This window comes from Mesocricetus auratus, unplaced genomic scaffold (assembly GCF_017639785.1).
Source record: "Mesocricetus auratus isolate SY011 unplaced genomic scaffold, BCM_Maur_2.0 Super-Scaffold_100033, whole genome shotgun sequence".
Classification (NCBI taxonomy): domain Eukaryota; kingdom Metazoa; phylum Chordata; class Mammalia; order Rodentia; family Cricetidae; genus Mesocricetus; species Mesocricetus auratus.
The window spans coordinates 8,485,395-8,508,058 of NW_024429213.1; the positions used below are offsets into that span (position 1 = coordinate 8,485,395).

General features: G+C 42.3%; 1 protein-coding gene across 5 annotated transcripts in view; it reads right to left on the reverse strand.

Moving 5' to 3' along the window:
* Window positions 1-22,664, reverse strand: part of Usp9x (ubiquitin specific peptidase 9 X-linked) — a 130,130-nt gene that overhangs the window by 93,792 nt on the left and 13,674 nt on the right. For 4 of the 5 annotated variants that reach the window (XM_013120866.3, XM_021233253.2, XM_013120864.3 and 1 more), the window contains exon 1: window positions 11,681-11,812. The exons of the other annotated variant lie outside the window; for it this stretch is intronic. The gene's annotated coding sequence lies outside the window, so the exon portion shown is untranslated. Of the gene's footprint in view, window positions 1-11,680; window positions 11,813-22,664 lie in introns of those variants that run through there. 5 annotated transcript variants of the gene reach the window in all.

Sequence of the window (22,664 nt, forward strand, 5' to 3'; positions counted from 1 at the left end):
CTTAGCAATTACAACTGTAATCTAAGTCTTTGGAATTGTGTGTGTGTGTGTGTGTGTGTGTGTGTGTGTGTGTGTGTGTGTGTGTGTGTGTTTGTGTGTGTGTGGTTGGGTGAGAAAGACATTCTTATTATCTGGTACAACACCTGATACACAGAGGAAGGGATGAAGAGGCAGGGAGGGTTTTGAAAGGCTGAGTACCATGCCAGCTACTGACCATTTGATTAGCTAGGAAAATAAGAATGAACCTTGCAAAAGCAGACTGTCAAGCATTTTGAGCAGTATCTGGGGGAGAACAAGAATAAGGACATTGAAATAACACCTAGCTTACATTAAAATGACTAACTTCAACGTGTAGTAGGAAGGGGAAGCTCTCGGTGAAAGGAAAATCATGGGAAGATTCATTGGTCTTCATTCAGCTGCACAACCACAATTACTTTCCCCAGTCAGGTTTGGTGGCTCATGGTAATCAAGCAGAAGATCATAGGAAGCTGGAGGCCTGCAGAGGTATGTCAGATACTTGCTCCAAAGAAAAATGAAAGCAGGTAGGCATGGTGGTACAGGCCTGTATTCCCCACCAGCACTTGGGAAGCTGAGGCAGGAGTAACAAGAGTTTGAGGTCAGAGAGCCTGTCTCAAAAAGTCAACAACAAAAATAAAACTAATAAAAAAATATAGCTTCCTCAAGTAGACTTTCTTATCCTCTTTCAAAGAATTCCCTACTCTCATAATGCAGGAAATTATAAAATTCCCGCCTTACTTTCTCCTGTTAAACAGAAGCATGGGATGGAGATATAGCTCAGTTAGTGGCGTACCTGCCTGATATTAGAAAAGCCCTGAGTTTGATACCCAGCATTGCATAAATTCTGCATGGCAACACACATCTGTAATGCTAGCACACAATAGGAGGTGGTTTAAGGTCATATTCAAGTACACAATGAGTTACAGCCTACGCGTGGACTACATAAAACTATGTCTCAAAAAGCAAACTACTACTACTACTAAAACAAAGTGGGAACCCTCTTTAAAAAAAGGTACTGGAAAACAGAGCATGTGGAAAATAAGTGTTTAAAAATAAATAGGACATTTAAAGGTGGAACTTTATGAGTCCAAGGCCAGTCTGGTCTACAGAACCAGTTCCAGGACAGCCAGGGCTACACCGAGAGACCCTATCTCAAACAAACAAAAAATGGGAAAGAGTCAGGCGTTGGAGGCACACACCTTTAATCTCAGCACTTGAGGCAGAGGCCAGTCCAAACCTACAGAGAAACCCTGTCTTGAAAAACCAAAAAGTGGGAAGTAAAGTTGCAAAGTCATATTAAAATCAACTTTATTATGAGTTTTGAACAAAAGAAGTATCTGAAAAAGTAGAGAGATAAAACTAATGATTGGCAAGAATGATGGCAGATGCCTGTTTCCAGCCCTCCAAAATAAGTTATTTCATAGTCAGATAAAATTATAAAGTATAATGCCCCTGAAAGCTTTTCATCAAATATGAAATTACAGTTTAACTGTTTTTAAAGAGAGCTTTAATGTTCTAAAAATTTATACCAAATGAAGTATCACTGTATTTGACAATACACTTACTTTTCCAATTTAGCTTATACCATTGGCCTGCTTTCGGAATGGTGCTTTGTCTCAAATATAAGTGTATGCAGAGACTAATTTTAAATTCATTTTAATATAGGATGGGACAATTCTGTTTTTTTTTAACCTTGTATTCCCATTATCTAGTACAATACCTAATACACAGCACAACCCAGTACATAACAGGCATTTACTATATAATTGAATTTTAAATTAAGCACAAAGCAAAATATTCAAGACAGAATTAGACCGTAATAGACTGATGAAGTAGGGTATGCTAGAATTAATCAAGTAATTCTCTAGAGTTAATTCCCTACCTGGGAACTTTTTAGAAGCACATACTCTAGAGACCTCCACTGCAGACTAGCTGAACTAAACTCTGGAAGTGAGTAGAGGAATCTTTTGACAAGCCTTCCAGGTTTGGGAACCACTTCTCTTTAAACCAGGACAGAGCAGGGCGTTGGTGGCGCACACCTTTAGTCCCAGCACTCGGGAGGCAGAGGCAGGCCGATCTCTGTGAGTTTAAGACCAGTATGGGCTACGAGAGCTAGTTCCAGGACAGCCTCCAAAGCCACAGACAAACTCTCTCGAAAAACCAAAACAAAAAAAACAAAACCAAAAAAAAAAAGAAAGAAAGAAAGAAAAATAAATAAATAAATCAGGACAGGCAAACTAGGATCAAACTAAATCCAACCTCTGGGTGTGTGTGTGTGTGTGTGTGTGTGTGTGTGTGTGTGTGTGTGTGTGTGTGTGTGATTGTTTTGTTTTTTGTTTGGCCTACAAGCTAAGAATGGACTTAACACAAATACTTACAATCAATTTGAGAACACTGACTTTAAATTTCAATTAAGCAAAATACTGTATTATACCCCCAAACCAAATTCCATTTTTCATTAGGCTGGAATTATACTTAACTGTATCTAGTTACATTTCTATTTCAACGTACATTTCAATGTCATCAATTGTGCCTCTTGGCCCAAAGTCTAAACTATTTAATAATTTGCCTTTTTTAATTTTACCTTTTTTTTTTGGTATTTTTGAGACAGGGTTTCTCTGTGGCTTTAGAGGCTATCCTGGCTCTTGTAGCCCAGGCTGGTCTCGAACTCACCGCCCACCTAATAACTTGCCTTTTACAGAGGTTTGGCTAATCTTTCCTTTGACCCGAGTTATCAAGGAGAGCAACAAGATTCTTTTACACTATTGTGCTAAGAAACAAACAATTCTGTTAAGTTTAGAATATGGGTCTAAACATGAACTGTCATGTTCTCTGATGTCAAAGTTAGCAATAATTTTGAATTAACAAGATCATAAGCCGGACGTTGGTGATGCACGCCTTTAATCCCAGCACTCGGGAGGCAGAGGCAGGTGGATCTCTGTGAGTTTGAGACCAGCCTGGTCTACAGAGCCAGTTCCAGGACAGGTTCCAAAAACAATACAGAGAAACCCTGTCTCAAAAAACCAAGAAAAAAAAAAGAAGCTCATATAAACCGGGTGGTGGTGCACGCCTTTAATCCTGGCACTCAGGAGGCAGAGGCAAGCGGATTTCTGTTGAGTTCGAGGCAGCCTGGTCTTCAAAAAGAGTTCCAAGATCATCTCCAAGCCTACAGAGAAACCAAACCCTGTCTCGAAAAGAAAAAACCAAACAAAAAAGCAGCTCATTTAATTAGATGAGAGGAAAATCAAGAAAGAGACCTGTGACCAACTACTAAAACTTAGGACTCTCAATAGTCACCAGTCAGCTGACTAAGACAGGAAGGAGTACGAGTGTTCCCCTTCTCTTCCTTTTTCCTCACTATTTTTCCCTTCCATAGTCAGAATGTACAGACTGGGATCTAATATTCCAACTAGTAGCTCAAAATCATCCCAAGGAAAACAATTCCTTTCATAACATTTTATTAACCTGGGTCCCACATGTTCAAAGTTCACATAAGTGATAAGGGACAGAAAAAAATAAAGTATAGGGTGTCATAAAATAATGATGCATCTGTATAAAGTTTAGTCAAATTCATTTCAGCAGAGATGCTGGGGAAGAGGTTCAACTTGGCCACAAGTGGGATTTGAACTAGAGGAACAGGGCTTCAAGCAGGCATAGCTTGAAGGCTTATACTTTGTGCCTAGGCTTATACTTTGTGCCTACTCTTTCCTAAACATTGTACTGACCCAGTGATCCTGGCTATCAGTCACTTCATTGCCTCAGTTTCTTAGGCTGTAAAAGTAATGACAATAGCCCTTACGCCACAATCTTGAGTGATGCTTCGATATGAATAAGAAATTAAAGTACTTTCAATAGGAAAACCAACAAAAACATGACATTTAGGGAAAAGAATGAGAAGGGACAGAGGGAAGCAAGAAGGGATAATATAAAGAGGTGAATAGTGATCAAACTACACAAGAAACATTTAGAAATCATAATGCAACTCATTTTGTACAATAAAATACAGTTTTTCTTTTTTCTTTCTTTTCTGTTTTTCAAGACGGGGTTTCTCTGTATAGCCCTGGCTGTCCTAAACTCAAGAGATCCACCTCCCTCTGCCTCCAGAGTATTGGGACTAAAGGTATGTGCCACCACTGCCCAGCAAAAAAATACAGTAATTTTTAAAAACTTAAAATTCAAATGACCTTTCAGTGTTGTGCTGTCCCCCAGCCCAGTCATCCCAGCTACTCTAGAAATTAAGGCAGGAGGTTCAAGGCCTGCTTGGGCTACACAGCTTTTTTTTTTTTTTTTTTTTTGCTTTTTTGAGACAGGGTTTCTCTGTGGTTTTGGAGGTTGTCCTGGAACTCGATCTGTAGACCAGGCTGGCCTCAAACTCACAGAGATCCGCCTGCCTCTGCCTCCCGAGTGCTGGGATGAATGGCGTGCGCCACCAACTCCCGGCTGCTACACAGCTACTTTAAGGACAGCTTGGGCAACTCTTGGGCTGGAGAGATGGCTCAGTGGTTAAGAGTACTTGACTCTTGCAGAGAACCTGGGTTTGGTTGGTTTTTCTGTAAGCCACTTCCTGTAACTCTAGTTCCAAGGGATCCAATGCCTTCTTTTGGCCCCGAGGGAACTGAATCCATGTGTGCACTTAACACTCATATATATAAAATAAAACTTAAAGAAATAAAAAAGGAGGCCAAGTGTTGTGACCATGCCTTTTAATCCCAGCTCTCCAGGAGGTCAATCTCAGTGAGTTCAAGGCCAGTCTGGTAGCATACATAGCAAGTTCCAGGCCAATCAAAGTTACATAGTGTTACCCACCCCCCAACCTCCCTCCATCTCCCTCTCTCACGCAATAAAAATAAAAGATTAGGTCAAGTGATTCCTCTAAGTAGTAAAGAGAAAAGTCAAAACAGCAAAAATAGACATTTTTAAAAGATTAATGTGTATGTATGTGCGTGCGTGCGTGTGTGTATGTTCATACTCCTGGTGCTCACAGAACAGATGGTTGTAAGTCACCATGTGGATACAAAGAACTGAACCCAGGTCCGCTGGGAAAACAGCTAAATACCCTTTTGTTTTTCCAAGAAAGGGTTTCTGTAGCCCTGGCTGTCCTGGAACCAGCTCTATAAGACAGGCTTATCTCAAACTCAGAGATTTACCTACATCTGACTCTGGGATTAAAGATGTGCACCGCACCGCCCCAATTTTTTTTTTAAATCATGTTAAGGGCCTGGCAGTAATGGAGCATATCTTTCTTTAATCCCACCCAGCACTAGGGAGACAGGCAGGCAGATGTCCGTGAGTTCAAGATGAGCCTATTCTACAGAGCTAGTTCCAGGACAGCGAGGGCTGTTATACAGAGAAACCCTGAGGGGGGACGGCACGACGGACATGACGACACATGTTGAAGGTCGGTAAGATGGTTCAATGGATAAAGAAAAGTATTTACCATTTGCCACCAAGCCTGACAATCTTGAGTTTCATCCAAGGAACCCAAATGGTAGGAGAGAAGAAGATTCCCTCACACTGTTCTGACCTCCACAAGCACTCTCAACCATAAATAAATGTAATAGAATACAGAGAACTATGTTCACCAAATGGTTACTAAGTATGCATTGCCAGACACTTTCTGTGAGCTAAGGGTCTATCAATGAGTGACTTAGGAAAAAGATATAATCTACCAACCTAAAAAACCTGTAAGGACTGAACAAAACAATTTTTTGAGACAGGCCCTACATTGATCCACCTCCTCCGCTCCTGCCTCAGAGGTTCCCAAGGGCTGTGACTAAGGTATGGGCAGGGCTGAGGAAAGACAAGAATAATCAGAGCAACTAAACAAAATTAATGAAACAAAAGCATGCAGTGTAGGAGAGTAGAGAATCAATTCCTAAAGCCTATATGCCAAGAATAGTCAAAGAATCCATTTCCAGCTGGGTGTAGTATCCTAGCACTGGGAGGCAGAGGGAAGTGGATCTCTGAGTTTGAGGCCAACCTGGTCTACATAGCCAGTTCCAGGCCAGCTACACACATAGTGACACCCTGTCTCAAAAACAAAAACTCATTTACACTATCCTTGTTATATCTTTCACTAGAGAAAACAAGTTAAGACCTAGGAGGGACTTCAGAGATGACTAATGCTATGCCTCTCCTTTCACACAATAATAGTTGCTAGAACAATGACTAGCACAAAGCAGATATCAAATAAGTATATGTGATAGATTAAAATTGATGCCTTAAAAGATTTAAAACATTAATTCTGGAGCCAGAAACCTTAACTCTTGAGAAGGTGCTCAGAACTGATGAATGTGTAAAGTAAGTATGCATGCATGCACGCATGCGTGTGTGTGTGTGTGTGTGTATGTATGTATGTATGTATGTATGTGAGTCATGCATGCCTGTGAATCACTGTCTCATACACCTATCAATTTAATCCCTGAACTTCTCCCTATCTTTGGGTTTGACTGACAAAATTAGGTTCAAGAGTATTGCTATCTAACAAAACACAAAATACACAGGGCTACAAATGGTTCCTTTTCCTAAAATGAACTGAAAAAAAAAAACCCTCCCTGCCTGGGTTACTGAGAGAGAACTCTGGTCATCAGGCTTGTACTCCAAGTACTTTTTACTCTGTCCTACTTTTTTTCCTTTAAATGCTCAGTTACTGCTCTTATTAGAAAATAAGACTAAAGTAAACATACTTTTAAAAAAGTTCCGCAAATGATTCTGACACACAAAGAAATAAATGTTAGGCAATCATCCAGAATAAAATTGGAAACTTCTCGGTGGGACATGGCAGATCTGTAGTCTCAAGTGTTTAGAAGGCTGAGGCAATCTGTGCTTTGCAGGGACCCAGTATGAAATGCCAAACTATACAACAACCGAAAGTCATATGTTGAATATACATATAAGGCACATACATATAATGAAGACACAGAACTGAGCATAGGTGTGTTTGAAAAAAATCTTAACCACTTCTCAGTCTTTTGGCAACTATCAAGTGTAATTTTAGGTAAATATGGCATCATAACAATATAATACTTTCCCATTCCTTTTCCCTAAAAATATACGACGGTAGTCATCATTTTCGCATCACTAACATATCAGAAAACTTCATAGTCTTTTTTTGTCTATATAACACAATTCAGAACCAGATGCTGAGGCAGTAAGTGCCTGTAATCCCAGCACTTGGAGGCAGAAGGATAGGGAGTTTAAAACCATCTTTGGCTAGATAGCCAGCTTGAGTCTAGCCTAGGTTTGTGAGCTCCTGTCTCAAAACACAGAAACATAAATAATACAAAAGAACTTTAAAGATCATTAAATCTCATTTTCTGAAATTTCACTAAAGGTATTTGAGGATTCTTGTGTCATATTAGGAATGATTACAGGTCAGATGGTGGTAGTGAACACTTTCAATTTCAGCACTAGGAAGGCAGAGGCAGTCAGACCTCTGTGATTTCAAGGTCAGCCTGGTCTACAGAGCAAGTTCCAGGACAGCCAGAGCTACACAGAGAAACCCTGTCTCAGCATGCACGAGGCCATAAGGAAGCAGGGCACATACATCGCATGTCTGTTGTGGCCATTTTCATTCCATAATTATCAACCAAGGCTACAAAAAACGCTAGATGAAACCCTTAATCTTTCAATTTTTAATGAAAATAAAATTTTCAATTAAATAAAATTCAGAATTCTCAAATTGAGGTAACAATTCCACTGTATGTTCATTGATAATATGAATATCCAGGAAACAAATTTCTGATTTCATTTCAGGAATGTAAAAATTGCCCCATATTATTCTACTCAAATTCACTAACTAACTTATCACTCTGAACACATTTGTTAGACATATGGAAGATACCTAGTCTATTTTCCAGGCTAATCAATTTATTTTCCAAATGTCAGACTATTTTGATAGTATTACAAACAAAACTAATCTAAAGCTACTCTGGTACAGCCAACAAACTAAAGGCTCTAAATTAAAAATAAAAAATAGTAGCCAAGCAGTGGTAGCACACTCCTTTAATCCTAACACTCCAGAAGCAGAGGCAGGCAGATCTCTTGTGAGTTCGGAGGCCAACCTCATCTACAGACCAAGTTCAAGGACATCCAGGACTACACAGACAAATCCTGTCTCAAAAACAAAACAAAAAACACAAACAAAACCAAAAAGACAACCAAAAACAAACAAACAAAAAAACCCCTAACATTTCACTACTATGGCACATAAGTTAAAGTACCACTGGCTGAGGATGACAGATGGCAGGCCCTCCACTGGTATAAGGAAAATAATACCTGTATAATGTAATAAATGAGAAAGTTTAAATGCTTAGCAACATTGACTTGTAATAAATGCTTAATAAGTGCTATTTATGCTGAAAATGGAAAGCAGTTAGAAAAAAACAAATCCATCTTCTCATTCATCTACAAAAGTTCTATAATAACATCCAACAGCCCCAAGATTTTATCTCTGATGTTGTACAGGAATCATACACAATACTCTTTAAAATATACCTTTTATCAAGGCCCATAACAGATATAACAAAAACCCTCCCAAGTGATTCTAACATCTGGAGTTGAGGATCAATGCAATAACTCTTTCTCAAACATTACTATAATGTGCAAAAAATATAAGACACTTAGCAACAAATGATGGGTTTTCAACGATTCAGATCCTAAAACAATGAAATGGAAACCTAGACTCCTATCTCAATTTTTGAAAAACATTTAAAGACTGAGAAAACATACCAGCAAGAAAGAAAACAATATGCAAGATAATAAAAGAATTATAAATTTTAAAACAAAAAGGAGCTCAATAACCACAGGAATATCTCACTTCCCCAGCTTAGGGTCTCAAAGTCAAGGACTATATTTATTATTTATATTATTTAAGTGTGTGTGTGTAGGTCAGAGGGTGTGGGATTCCCCTGGAACTGGATTCAGACAGTTGTGGATCGCCCAATGTGATACACACACACATTTATTATATAATTGTGTGTGTGTGTGTGTGTGTGTGTGTATTCAACTTGGGTTCTCTGCAAGAACTACATGTACTCTTAACCACTGAGCCATTTCTCCATCCCTATGTATTTCAAAAAATTTTCTCTCACCTACTTTAAACCAAGACTTGTCCAATAATAAAATTCAAGAAATATGAAAACTTTAAAAAATTGATCCAGCCAGGCTTTGGTGGCGCAAGCCTTTAATCCCAGCACTCGGGAGGCAGAGGCAGGTGGATCTCTGTGAGTTCGAGGCCAGGCTGGTCTACAAGAGCTAGTTCCAGGACAGCCTCTAAAACAATACAGAGAAACCCTGTCTCGAAAAACCAAAAAAGAAAAAATTGAAAATTGATCCATTAAATAGGAAAAATAAGTGGTTAGATGTTTTCGTGTGTCCAACTAATAACTAAATGACTGGGAGATTCTGACAAACATCCCTATGTAGTATTATGCCAAAAAATTTCTAAAGAGACACCACTAAATCACTCTAGAGATTAACAGAAAATGTATTGCAAGATACTAGAAAATGAACTAAAGTAAATCCTATTTGAGCATTCCACTGATAGGAGGAAAATGAAGGACCTCATGAAATGCTTTATAATTTAAGGATAAAATCTACTTTTAAAGTCCCTTTCAGAAGAAAACCTGAGGTTCTTGGCCATACTGTTCTTGTCCTTTTTCTTTTATTTTTCTTCTTCCGGTTTTTCGAGACAGGGTTTCTCTGTATTGTTTTGGAAGCTGTCCTGGAACTCACTCCGTAAACCAGCCTGGTCTCGAACTCCGAGAGATCCGCCTGCCTCTGCCTCCAGAGTGCTGGGATTAAAAGGCTTTTGCCAACAACGCCCATCTGTTCTTGTCCTTAATCCCTAACAAATATTCTCTTAGAATCTACCAAGGTCAGCAAATAAAAGAAATAGAATGAGAACATTAAGGTAACAGCATATTTTCGGGGGGGTAGGTGTCTGTAAAAAAAAAAAAACCACGAAGATATTCATATAGTTCAAAACACTGAATTTAAGTGAGAGAAAGCAAAACATACTTTTTAAATCTCACCCTTGGAACATCAATTCTAAATACTTCCGGCTTTCACTTTACCCAAACACTGGAACAATAAAGTTTAGAGGGTTAAAATTACAGTATGACAAAGCAGGTAAGTTTAAACATTGCAAAAACAAATGTTGGTATCTCTGTGTATTTATTAATACTTAAATCTTCCAAGGAGTTGGAAGGCATTTTACTGAAGCCAAAATGGCAGGCTGGCGATTCAGTAGACTACAAAGATCTAAATTAGAGTTCATAGTCTCTATTTTTAAGTTCAAATGTACGGGTTAAAACGGCAACCTAGTCAGAGTTAACCAGTCCTTCTAATAAAGGGAGCTAAGGAACTCTACTAGTCTGCACATCAGCACACCCAAAATTGTTTTTCGTATGTGAAATTATACAAAGCATAGGATGTGGAAGGCTGGTGGGTTTAACGGTGAAAAAATTAGAAATCCCTCTCCTACCAACAGAAGCATGAAAATTTGACCCTAAGCTCACTATTCCCTCACTTACTTTCGAGGACACTCTGCGGCAATTACACACACCTGTAAACTGCGGCCGTGAAAATTCAATTAACGGTGTAGCTACAGAACTTCCAAAATAACGTGCTTTATTTAAGCAGGTTGTATTGAAAAAAAATCTTAACTCCCGTCGCTGAAGAAACCCAAACAATAACAAAACCCCGGCTTTCCCACCTGTTTCAGCTCAATATTTCCCAATGAATGAAAAACAAGTCATTTCTCAAGCCTGACGCCTCACATCACAAGCATCTCAAGGTTTTGCTAGTCACAGACTCGCACATGCTAATATTTTCTTCTTTTTTCCCCCCTTCTTTTTCTTCGCCGCCGTCTTCAGGACTAGTTAAAAATAGGAAGGTGGCAGGCAGGTCCAGTCTCCCTGGGAGGCGGTCAGGGCATGCAAACACGGGGAGCGCGGAAGGGGGGCGGGGGGTGCGGGAGAGCGCTAAGCGGCCGGCGTCCCCCGGGCCAGGCGGCCGAGCACCGCGGGTTATCGCGGGCGGAGCGGAGGTGGACAGGTCGGCCGGCCCGATAGCCGGGCGTCGCCGAGGCCTCGCTCCCCCGCTCCAAATCACTCCACCTCAGTAATGGCGTTCGGTGTGGAGAGGAGCGGGCGGAGGGCGTCCGCGGCCGGGCTAAGGGGCGCGCCGAGCAGCCCGCACCCCCCGCACCCGCCGCACCCGCCGCGCTCCGAGGCGACAGAACGCGCGGGTGGAGGGGCGGCACGCCGCGCCCGGAGCCTTCCTCCTCCTCCTCTCCACTCCAGTCAGGACGGGAAGGGGGAGGAAGGGGAGGGCCGGAGCCGTCAGCCATTTTCCCTGCCAGGCCAAAACACAGTCTCCGCCACCCAGCGACACGCTCTCCCACACGGCGACACGCTCTCCCAGACACACAGGCTCACGGGACACCGGCTGGGGGCACGACGGAGGGTCGCGCGCGTCCGCGTCGGCGTCGGCCCGGGACGTTGAGGACCCCCCCCAGCCAGTCAGCGCCCCCGAGGGAGGGACCGCTCGCACACGCACACCCCCCTGGCGCCGTCCTCCCCACCCCTCCGGCCAGCTGTCGGCCCCAGAAAAGCGAGTGGCCCCGGCCCCGGCCCCGGCAAGCTCCCGGACTACTCACCGAGCACAACGCGGGCGTCTTCTCAGAAGCGGGACACGCGGAGGCGGGAGGCGCTATGCAAAAGCTCGAGCCCGCGACCAGGCCTAAGCTGGGAGCATCCCAAGCCAGGGGCTGACGAGGGACAAAAATGGGAGCAGACGCGGCGGGTGCCGGGCTCGCGGCGCCGTCCGCGTGCACACCGGAGGGTCCGCTCGTCACACTTGCCGCCCTAGGGCAGCGGCGGCGGCGGCGGCGGCCGCCTCCTCCTCCCTCTGTGCCGGCGACGGCCCTCTTCCCCCTTCTCCCCTCAGGCTGGGGCGCTCACTGAGCTCCGTCAAGCTCCGGGCGGTGCGTTTCTCCTGCGTCACCTCGTCCTGCTCCTCCTCCTGCAGCGGCAGTTTCACCTTCCCCTAGTCGCCGCCTCTGTCCCCCCACTCCAGGCCTGCTCGCTGGCGGCCGCTCCACTCCTCACTCTCGTCACCGACCCCAAGTCCCGGGGCGCTAAAGGCAGCCGCCTCCCGTGAAGGAGAGGCGGCGGCGACGGCGACGGCCTCGGCCGGCTCCCGCGAGGCCTGGGAGCCGGTACAAGGCAGGGAGGGGGTTCGGTAGGACAGCCGAAGGCCCCAACGGGCCGGCTACCCAGAGGTCGCGGTTCCGCCACCGGCGGAGATTACGCTCCGCAGCCTGGGTTACCACGGCCTCGTCAATATGGCGGACCCAATAAATCAAAAACGAAAAAAAGAAAAGAAAAACAAAAAAACCCGCACGGCCAGTGGCGGCGGCGGCAGCACTGGAGGCAGCGGCAGCGGCAACAGCGGCGGCAACAGCCAGCGCAGACTCCCACTAGTCCCAGCGCCGCCCAAGGCTCCGCTTCTCCGCCCCCGGCAGGCCCCGCCCCCGGCAGGCCCCGCCCCCGGCAGGCCCCGCCCCTCCGCGCTCGGACCGCCCCTCCCTCTGCCCAGCCCCCCTCGCCTCTCTGCACCTCGGGTTGGTGGGGGAGCGGGAACGACGACGCGCGCCGCTAGGGGGCCGGACCAGGCGGTGGACGCCTGGAACTAGGAGAACCGAGTGGGGGAGGGGAAGACAATGCTGAGGAAAGACGGTTCGGCCGTACCGTGGCTTCCGGACGGCCCCTGCGGGGGGTCATGCAAGGACCAGAGACTCTTCCAAACCCTGCAGCTAGGGGACCCGACTGAGAGCTGACTGTCACCCCAGGGTGGGGGAAGGGGAAGAGGCCGCAGGTTCTAGCGTGCGGCATGGGCGAAAGAACTGGACTATCGGGAATGGCGGGGATGTGGACAGGAGAGGGTTAAGCCCGCGAGCCGCGGCCGTCGCCGAGTTTGACTGAGGCTGCTTGTTTTTGTTCCATTGTGAACCGTGGCCCCGCCGCCCAGTGCCCGGATGATGACGTCACCGGCCTCCCCCTTTTCCGGAATGGTGCGGGGGAGGGGGAGACAAAAATCGAGATTCCTGGGTCCCAGTGCTAGACGGTTGCAGCCGCTTAGCTTGAGGGTCCTGACTGCGCAGCTGATTCGCGTCACGTGACACGAGGACGGGACAGGCCACCGAGCGGTGGTGCCAGGTCCCGAGGGTTTGGCCACCTGCTCGGGGCCGATAGGGGGAAGGTGTGGCTAGAACTCCTTCAGAGTTGGGGCCTCCTTCCCACTCTTCGAGGCAGGCTCTTTAAGCAGCTCATTCACACGGTCCCGCAGCATCAGTACCTGAAAGCAGTTCGTCAGCCTTAAAGGCACACTGACTGGGAACGAGGACATTTTGGACACAGGAATTTTTAAAACAGTAAAGACAGAAATTGCACACAGCATAGCTACTCGGTAGTACTAAATGTAGCAAAATGAACTTACATTGCCATATCAGCAGCGTTCAGGGTGAGAACCTGGAAGGGACTTATGAACCCATCCGCTACGTCAGGGACTATTTTCTGCATATTGAGACTCCAAAGTGCAGACTACAGAGGAAAAATTTATCAGGGCAATCTCAAACTGGGGCGGGGGGGGGGAGCCGGGAGGAATGGGAGTTTGAAAGTATTCTATGGTTTACCTAAAATGTGCAAATAAAGAAGAAATAAATAAAATTACTGATCTGTCACATTTCATTTTGACTTAATGCCTGTCGGCAGCAACTCAAATGTAAAATCATAACGAAATCTTATAAATCTATTATATTTCGTGTATAAGATTGTTGAACTTATGCTATAAATACTTTTGTTTCTAATAAAGGAGTATTTTAAAAGGAATCCCAAAGAATTTAGGTGACAAGAACACATTACTGATGTAATTTTTAAAAACCATTTTTCTCTATGCAACACAAGACTGTTTACAAAGTTTTCACCACAAAAACTAAATGTGCCCCAAACACATTATTTATAGTCCTCATAACTCTTAACACATGCAATATTGTTTGTAAAAAACTAATATATGTAATAAAACTAATACGTGACTTTAGTAAGACCGAGGCCAGAGATCTGTCTGCCTCTCCCAATTCTCTAAAAAAAGCTATCACATTATACCCCATAAATATATATTATTATATGTATCTATTTAAAAATAATAATCAACAGAGTAAAAAGACAACCTACAGAATGTTTTAAAAGATCTCTGTAAATCATTTATCTAATGAATTAAAATTCACTATATATAAAAAACTTCAGCTCAACAGCAAAACAAACAAAACCCTTCAATATAAAATAAAAATAAGCAAAAGGGGATGTCCAGATGTTGAGATATCTCCATGGGTAAAAGTGCTTGCTGTCAAGTCTGACAACCTGAGTTTGATCCTTGGAACCCACATGGTAGGAGGAGTAAATGGTCTCCTACTTGTGCTCTGATCTCTTTCGTGCATACACACACACACACACACACACACACACACACACTTTTAAAAATGTAAAAATAAGCAAAGGAAACTGGATGTAAGGCAGCAGTTACCTGTAATCCCAGCAGAGGCAGTCAGGAGAATCTTCAGTTTGAGTCCAGCCTGGGCTACATAGTCAGACTCTATCTCAAATAATAATAATAATAATAATAATAATTAAAAACAGGCAAACTATCTGAACACTTGTTCATGAAATATATGAATGTCCAATAAATACACGAAAAAAATACTTAACTTCACCATTCATTAAGGAAACGAAATCAAAGCCACATGAGATAACACTTCATAGTTGTTAGAAAGACTATTACAGAAAAAGCAAGGAGATAACAAGTATAAGCTCAGATGCAGAGAAACTGAAATTCTACCTTGCTGGTGGAAAAGTAAAATTATGCAGCTGCTACTGAAAGCAATAGGGCTGGTCCTTAAAGAGATCAGCATTACCACATGACCCAGCCAGTCCTACTCCTAGGTAAAGCCTAAAAAATTGAAAGCAGGGACCCAATGTTCAAAGCAGCATTAGTCACAATAGCCAAAATGCTGAAATGACCCAAGTAAATGGATAAAGAAAATGTGGTAGACATACAAAATAGAATGTTACTCTTCTTAAAAAGGAATGAGACTCTTGATAGACACTAAAACATGTATGAACCCAGGAACCTTCTAAGTAAAATAAACCAGACACAAAAGCTCCCATCTGATCTCACTTTTGCGTGGTACCTAGAGTAGACAAGTTTATAGAGACAAAGTAGGGTAGAGCTGGAAGGGTGAGGAAGATGGGAGGGATGGTTTAAGGGACACAGAATTTCTATGGATATGACAAAAAAAGTTTGCGCAGTGGGAAATAGTGATGGTTCTACAATACTGTAATGTACTTAATGCCACAGAACACTACACTTAAGGTAATTACAATGACAAATGTTACATATATTTTACTATGTATTTTTTAAGGATAAAAGCTCAGTAATGTGTAGCACAAGTGAGGCTCCAGAGTCAGTCCTCAGTGCTCTCCCACCCCCATTCAAAGAGGAAACAATTCCAATCAAATACTGGTAATTTCCTGCGGGAATCTATATATTACACCCTTACCAGCAGTTCTACTTGTAACATTTCTCCAGCATCTCCCGAGGTAAGCGTACACTTGGCTCCCAGGGTGGGTGTGGCTACAGGCCTGCCCACTCAGACATCTTCCATTCAGTTCATAAGACAGGAAATGAAGAGTGCTGGGTTAAGAGAGTAAGTTCAACACCACAGTACAACTGAGATAAATTCGCTGTAGTCCAGCCCTCTCTTCTCACTTCCTTTGTTTTGGTTTCTCTTTTCTAACAGTTGTCCTTTCAGGCTGAGAACCGTAGGTTGTTTTTTTTTTTACTTCCTGGTTCTTTGCTATCAGAACAGAACCTTATTATATTTCATTTCCTCATAAAGTTTCCCATTGCACTCTGTCCCTCTCCATTCTTCCCAAAAAATATTTGCTAAGTATATTCACTGCTTACTAGCATACATCTTAAAATATAGGATTTCTTGAGGACAAATTTCAAAGAAGTTCTGTAGGCCAGGGGCTAAATGCTTCTCCCTATAAAAACAGAAAGCCAGCAGTAGTGGCACTTGTCTTGAATCCTAGCACTCAGGAGGCAGAGACAGGAGGATCTCTGAGTTCAAGACCACTCGGAGTAAGTTCCAGGACAGCTAAGACTAAACAGAGAAATCTTGTCTCAAAAAAAAATCCAAACAAAAAAACCAAAACCAAAAAGTTAGAAAATAGTCTGTCCATTTTTCTCTGTTGGCGCTTCTCTGAAAGTAACCTATTTCCAGTCAAGAACTTAGATACAAAGTCCAGCAAGGACACCAAGAGTAACCCTGAATCATCTTTTTGTCTCAGGGGTATGCACAGGATTCCAAAGGAGAATTGTCCGATACATGCCTACTTGAAGACTTAAAGTAAATGTTTTAATTTTGGCATCTGCATCAGCAGTCACCAATGAATATCATAGCCATTACAAGGAGAACATCAAGGACAAAATAGCTTATGAGTATTATCGAATCAAAGAACATTTAAGATTGGCTATTAAATAAGTCTTGAGAGTTTACAGTTCATGTATGACACTGAATAGTTGTCTCAAATTTCATAATAACCTTAATGTATTTGATACTATTAAGTTGTGAGACTGAAAAAGAGGTTTCTAAACTAGTCATAAGAAATAAAGACCTTTTTTGGTTTTTCGAGACAGGGTTTCTGTGTGGCTTTTGAGCCTGTCCGGAAACTAGCTCTTGTAGACCAGGCTGGTCTCAAATTCAGAGTTCCCCCAGTCTCTGCCTCCAGAGTGCTGGGACCAAAGGCATGTGCCACCACTGCCCAGCAGAAATAAAGATATTTTAATCAACCTCATTTTTCCCCCTCCTGGTTTTGTGCTATTTTACAACTTGTAATTTGTAGTGATTCCTTTTCTCATTGTAAATATTACCTTTTGTATCTAATTTTGAATTTTAATTTGAAAAGTTTTTTTTCAGAAAGTTTCCCAGATTGTGTGTCAGACTTCACAAAGCCCAGAGCTGTCCCCATTAAAAGAGGTAAGAGAAACTGGGTGATGGTGGCACATGTCTTTAATCCCAGCACTTGAGAGGCAGAGTAAATTCCAGGACAGCTAAGACTACACAGAGTAACCATGTCTCAAAAAAACAAAACAAAAAAAGAGGAAAGAGAAAAATCACAACAAACTGATAACAATAGAAGACCAAAGTATGACAGTGTCTGTAATTGTCAACTCGATGGGAATTTAGAATCGCTTAGGAGACAAACCTCTATGTGTGTCTACAGGGGCATTTCCCAGAGAGGTTTGATGCAAAAAGGAAAACTCAACCTGGGTAGGGTGGTACCATTTCCTGGGCTGGGCCCCTGGACTACATAAAATGAGGAAGCAAACTAGGTGTGGTAGTGCACCCCTTTAATCAAACCACTCAGGAGGCAGAGGCAGGTGGATCTCTGAGTTCAAGGCCAGCCAGGTCTACAGAGCAAGTTCCAGGGCTATTACACAGAGAAGCCCTGTCTCGAAAAAACAAACAAAAACAAAATATAACTAACTCAGTGTCCATGGTAAAGAAAGCTTGTGCATGTTTTTCTATAGATTTTTTCTGGATAATAAACACAAAGCTGTCCCTAGCAACCTTTAAAAAAAAGCCAAGAAAAACACAAAGCAAACACGTGTAACAAGATGAAATACTTTCACCCTATTTTCTTTCTTTTCTATTTGTTTGCTTGTTTGTTTTGAGACAGGGTCTCTCTCCACAGCCCTGGCTGTCCTGGAATTCACTATGTACACCAGGCTAGTCTCAAACTTACAGAGATCCTCTGCCTCCCCAGTACTGGACTAAAGGCATGGGACACTACACTCAACTCATCTTGGTATTTCAAAAGAACTTTAAAAGCTGGTGAGTTGAAAGATCAGTGCTGTGAGCCGGTGCAGGGAGGTGCATGGCTCAGCAGGATGCCCAAAGAAGGGTCCAGATGAACAAACAAACCCGGAGGAGTCACAAGGCAGCAGGCCAGACCTCCAAAGGTAAGAAGCCACAGAAAAGCACAGGGGACAGACACCTATTTCACTCAGAAGTAGGTTTTCAAAATGTTGACACTATATAGCGGGTCCCTCGGTTAATTAATACCCTACCGTTGTTAATAAGAAGGGAACTCTTCCTTTAGGAATGAACACTTCCAGTTGTGATCTATATGTTAGATTTGTCTGCATTCGGCTAGCATGCAGTTATCACCAGAGACTGAGCAGCTTGTAGGCATTCAAGACTTGAAAATTGAGATCTGAAAGGGTTGGCTGAATCCCAGAGCTGACTCACTCGACTCCCAACCGGAAGCATCAGTTAATATTTCTCCAGTGAGTCTATTAGTCTTCATTAAAAGTGTTAGGGCACTCCTTTTACTTTAGATTATGGGGATCTGTGAATGCTTACTTAAAATTTGAAGGGTTCTATTTTATATACACTTTGTATAAAACACTACAGTGTAAAATAATTGGATCTTTTGTGGTTTTCTTGTAAGCATAACATAATTCTGTGTGGGTCTAAGAAGTACATATTTCTTTAGTCTGAAAGGGAGTATCACACTGTGGCACAGATTATCCCTCGCTCCTGACCCTAGCATGTTCTAATAACTCCTAGCTCCTCACAGAGTTATAACTCACATAATTATCTGGAATATTCTAAATTTTCCAGGTCTTCCCTATTGAAAATATAATTCTCCTAAGTTTATTATACACAGAATAACAACATGACTCTCTCAATCATTTTTACTCTCAAAATATGATTTCTACATGACCACTGTCTTGATCTTTATGCTTGCCTTGTCACTGGGGAAAAGAGAAAAAGATTTGAGCTTGAGAGATGGCTCAACAGTTTAGAGCACTGGCTGCTCTTGAAGAGGACCCAGGTTTCATTCCCAGCACCCACATAGCAGCTCACCACTCTCTGTAGCTCCAGTCCCAGGGGATCCAATGCTCTTTCCAACATGGGCAGCAGGCATGCACACGGTATCCATACATACATGCAGGCAAAATGCACACATAAGATAAAAATAAACCCCCTTTTTTTAAAAAAAGAAAACATTATTGAAATTCACAGCATTAACAAAATTTATAATCTGGTTTTTTTAATAAAATTGGTTTGAAATTTTTAGAAAAATATGACTACATACTTATTTAACTATTTTAAATCATTAAGATCCAAAATCATTCTTAGTAATTGAAACAACTTTTTAACAGCCTTTGGAAATAATATAGCAATGACCCAAATGCTCTGTTTTCCACAGAACTTTCTAGAATTAAGACTGGTGGTGTCAAGAATCCAATTAAAAGAGATATTTCCCAGATAATTCCATGGCAGGCTACTAAAGTGTGAGTTCTACTTATTTCAGAATTTCTAAGACAGAATTCATTAACTCGGCCCATATGTTTGAGAGTGTGTTTATATATTAATATTTTATTAAAGGCATGCTGCAATTCAGAACTTTTTGCTAATTCAAAGAGGCTCCGTTTCCCCTTTCAATTAACACTATTAGGATTTTGGTGTGTGTTTATTTAAAATTTTTTCCCTTTATAGATGTTTTGCCTGCATGTATGTCTGTGCACCACATGCATTCCTGGTGCCCAGGGAGGTCAGAAGACAGTGTTGGATCCCCTGGGATTGGAGGTACAGATGATTGTAAGCCACCATATGGGTGCTGGGAATTGAACTCAGGTCCCTTGGAAGAGCAGTCAGTACTCTTAACCACTGAGCCATCTCTCCAGCCCTGTTTTTTTGTTTTGTTTTGTTTTTGTTTGTTTGTTTCTTTTGTTTTTCCGAGGCAGGGTCTCACCATGTAGACCAGGTCGCCCTCAAATTCTGAGATCCACCTGCCTCTGCTTCCTGAGTACTGGGATTAAAGGTGTGCGCCGCCATTGCCTCAATGCATTGTATGTTTTATCTTAAAAATAGCCATTCTTTCATGGCTCTTAAGCATCTTTTCCCCTTTATTCTTTTAAATAAAGATTTCTTCTTGGCAAAACAGAAGTGGCGACCTGTCAGTTGTTTAACAGAAATTGTCTCCTTTCCATTCTTAGGTTCATTCAGGGGCCTCTTGCTTCTTTGGGGGGTTGAGGGGGTAGGACAGCGGACATGGCACCTCTGCCCTTGACTTTGCCAGCCCATGTGGTGTTTACAGGAGGTGCTGCTGGTGGAGGCTGCCTGTTCACTCTCAGTTTGCTTAAGCACTCAGCCAGCCTTTTTCCTTGGTCAAGTCCTTCAACAAACATGGAACTGCTTATTGAAAGAGTGACGTATGGCAGCTTTTAAATGTGTGCTGCAAATGGCAATGGAACAAGTGGTATGGCCAACAGAAGCAGCTTGGCCCAAGCAGTGTTCTGGAAAAGGGCTTTCCATTTACTTTAACATCTGGGCACCAGAGGCTCAAAGCAAACAAAAACTCTATGTGTCACACACAAACAGCATTTAATGGAATATGATGACATTACAAAATGTCTGGCTAATAGAGGAGAAATTGTCTTGTATTCGACCACCAAAATCAACAACTAATATCATTTTAACATATCTCCTTTCACGTTTATTTGAAAGTTTTTCTGAAAATTACCTCTTGAAATAATATAACAAAATTAAAAACATTTGGAAGGGTTTTTGTTTTGTTTTGTTTTTGAAATAAGGTCGCATATAATCCAGGCTGACCTCAAATTTGCTATGTAGCTGAGGCTGGACTTTGGACCATTAATCTTACTGCCTTCACCTCTAGAATGCTGAAATTACAGGCATGCCTTGGCACATCTAGGTTAAGTTTGGAAAATTCAGAAACAAAAATATTCCTTACAAAACACAAGTGCTATTATTTGGTATATATGTATTTTTTACTAGTCCTTGAATTGTCTTTATTTTGAGAAATAGTAGGTATATAGGAATACCTATTTTTAAAGGAACATTCATTTATTTTATTTTTTTAAGATTTATTTACTATGCATACACTGTTCTGGCATGGTTACACCAAATCTCATTACAGATGGTTGTGAGCCACCATGTGGTTGCTGGGAATTGAACTCAGGACCTCAGGAAGAGCAGCTAGTGCTCTTAACCTCTGAGCCATCTCTCCAGCCCCGGAACATTTATTTATTTTACAGAGTGCTAAGCAAATGTCAGCAAGCTCTTTATTTTTCTCCACTTTTTTTTTCCGAGACAGGGTTTCTCTGTATTGTTTTGGAGGCTGTCCTGGAACTCGCTCTGTAGACCAGGCTGGCCTCGAACTCACAGAGATCCGCCTGCCTCTGCCTCCCCAGTGCTAGAATTAAAGGTGAATGCCACCACTACCTGGCTTTTTCCGCTTTATTAAAAAATTTTAATGTGTTGCAAATCATTTCACATAATTTAGAACTGAGTATTTTTGACCAATAGTACCCCACTAGGTGAATGCTGTGCATCTTGGATAACCAGGCCTTTACTGATAAATATTTGGCATGTTATTTAATCTGTTTGCTATGATAAAAAAATGCTGACTTCCAATTTCTGATCCGGCACATGAGGACCTTAGAAGTCATCACTCCTGACCTTACAAAAGCAGAAAAGCAAAACAATCTTAAAGTCAACAACTTCTTTTAGAGCAATCAGAAAATTGAGGTCACAAGGTTAACTTCTGCGACCCTCCCACACACACACCCCCCCCTACAGACACACAGGCAAATTTAGAAAAATCACAGCTTACCAAAGCAGAAGCTTTGGACTAGAAGTCTGCCAGCTAGAGCCAGAATCATCGTAGGAAAGATTAAATTCTAATTAATGAATGACTGAAAGTGTGTACAGACAACTTTCAGAATAAAAAAAAAACACTAGCTGATGAGGGGTTCTATATAATTGTTTTGAATTTTACCTATAGGAACCTACCAGGTTCTGAGGGTGTGCCTTTGAAGATGTTTCAAGAGGGGTACCACTTGCTTCTCAGTCAAATAGGAGAAAAAACTATTCTGAAATATTCTTGGAGAATTTTGTTCTCCTTAACAAATTCCTGCAAGGAAAAGGATTTTTCCCAAGTCTAATCACCTTGGGTGTTATCACTCTAAGCAAACTGGAGGGCCCTCTAACCTTTGACACAGGGGAAAGGAATGTTAGACTCAGCCCTCTCCAGCCGGTCAACATAGATGGGGAGGGGATCAAGCAAATGGCAAATCCCTAACCCAGCCATCCAGCTACAGAAGCCACTAAAAGAATAATACTTAATGTACAAGAGTGTAGCACCTTCCCCTTCTCCCCAACACTGCAGTCCCATCAGTGAAGGCTCACTCCAGCCAATTCTACGCTTTACATCATGCCTATCTGTCAACAAGAACATTAAAAGCACACTGAAAAAAAAAGAGCACGTTTGAAGAGCTAAGCATTAGGAGCACATTTGGATACTGGAGAGATATTGGTTATATCAGCAGGAATTTAAAACCACTACAATATACTAAGGGAGCTAATGAAAAACTGAATCACATACAGGAACTCTAAAAAACACAGAAAATGCTAGATATCAAAACAGGGACTACAGATATGTAGGACAGTCAGACTGCAGACTTAGCATGAACAGAGCTCTAGGTTC